At 36.6% G+C, this 1,849-nt stretch overlaps 1 long non-coding RNA gene across 1 annotated transcript; it reads right to left on the bottom strand.

The window, feature by feature from the left end:
* Window positions 1-257: 257 nt before the first annotated feature.
* On the bottom strand, window positions 258-679 carry LOC118766131. Its single transcript, XR_005002043.1, has 2 exons — window positions 500-679; window positions 258-448 (listed from the first exon to the last, which is right to left on the bottom strand). It is a non-coding gene; the product is annotated as an uncharacterized LOC118766131 (long non-coding RNA).
* Between the last annotated feature and the right edge of the window lie 1,170 nt (window positions 680-1,849).

The raw sequence follows: 1,849 nt of genomic DNA, 5'->3' as shown, positions 1-1,849 counted from the left end.
AGATAATTGATTTACCGTTTATGAGGTACACTGTAAGAGTCCCATATCAAGATATTGCATGTCGCAGTTGAGATTAATTGAATCACTCGTTGTGTTTATCTTTCTCTTGATATGAATATACTTCCAGACATGTTTCTGTAGCCGTTTTCTTCGTGGCGAGAATTTCACCTAACCGCTATAGTTGAATCTGTAGTTGTCTCGTGTACAATTTAAATCTTCGATGTTTGTCGATTAGTTCTTGCTGCTTTTTCATTATATGTTCTGCTTGGTTATGTTTCTCTAGTTATAGATATCTTGTAACCGTTTTCTTCATGGTGATTTTTCACACTGACAGTATGAGAGGTATCTGTAACATCTTGTATTAATGGTGGTCGCTTGCCTCGAAACTGGAACTTGGTCGAGTATTCTCTGTGTGGTCAGAGACTTAGCTCTTAAAAGAACTAAAAGCCTACGACGAGCTCTGTGTGGTCAGAGGTTCGCCCTGAGAAGGACTGGAAACCTAAGACGAATATTTTTTCTGAGAAACCTTGTTTTATAAGCTTCACCAGGCTCCCAGTGAACTTCAGAAATGGAAAGCTGTGATTGGCTGCTTGGACTATGGCGCGAAAATAAGTCGAGACATTTTGCGCCAAGTTATAACCAGCGGTGCGAGCGTAGTAGAGACCAACGTGTCAGCCAATCGAATTAGTGTTTACAACAATGTTAAACTAGCCAAAGCTGTTTGTAATCTCGACCGAGGTCATTCTTAATACTCTTCTCAAACAGTGAAGATAGCAATGAGAGACGATATTGCTACACTAGCAAACGTACCCATCCTTTGGACGGTTTAAGTTGCTTTGGCGGAATTTTTTTCACCAATAATTGAACTACCTAGAAGGTTTATGAGTAGAACGGCAATCTATGTTTCTGATTAACATAAGAACGATAAATTAAATTGAAGGCTGGTTTTTGTGGAGGTCGTTGCACTTTAATGATCATAGAACATATAAGTTTGCAAGCGATGCAAAGTAGAGCTATTGAAGTGTTTTGGGAGTAGATTACGGATAATGACTACAAAATATAAAAGTTTTACATGAAAGCGAAATTTCTTGTCAGAAACAGCCACATAAATGGTGTAGGAAAATTGAAGGAAGACATTGAAACTTCCCCTCTGCAAGTTTATGTTTATTGAACAGTAAAGGGAGTTATTTTTTCGGAGAGTAGTATGATTGGTACGTTCAAAAATGGCAATATAACACCTACTTGAAAAAGTAGAGTTAAAGGAATGTATTTACTACATGCTCACAGTTCATGACCACTGAAATTGACTTCAGATAACGAAAAATGAAGACATGAAGAGTTTGACTTTAGTTCAGGAATACTGCTTTGAATCATTAGTAGTTCACAGTGAAAAGATGTCGCGTTCGAAATATAATTGATGGGTAAATAAGCATCCTTAAAGTGTAGCAATGCGTTGGTAAGTATCAACAAATAGAAGAGAGAGAAGGGAACGTCACCTCTCAAGTAACTCAGAACAGGTAAAGGTAAGCTTGCCAAAGTTTAAACTAGTTTAAATATGAAGATTAAGATTGTTTGGTATTGGATATTCATCGTGTACAGTGTTCCTAGTCAATTTAATCACCGCCACAGGTGGACAGTCGAAATAAATAGACAAAATCCTTCCACTTTTATGATAGTCTCTAACCAAGAAATAATACACAATTACGACATATAAATAAATAATAAATCCAAAAATGTGAAACCCACCCGAAAATATTCTCTAATGCCCAATATACGACCGTATAGATTAAAAAGTATGGAAGACCCTACATACAAAAAACTATGTACATACAACAAATTAGAGAAAATC

The sequence above is a fragment of the Octopus sinensis genome, linkage group LG14 (assembly GCF_006345805.1).
Source record: "Octopus sinensis linkage group LG14, ASM634580v1, whole genome shotgun sequence".
NCBI classification, from domain to species: Eukaryota; Metazoa; Mollusca; class Cephalopoda; order Octopoda; family Octopodidae; genus Octopus; species Octopus sinensis.
Note: the sequence above shows the minus strand (reverse complement) of the source record. Positions and strands in the feature narration are given on the sequence as shown.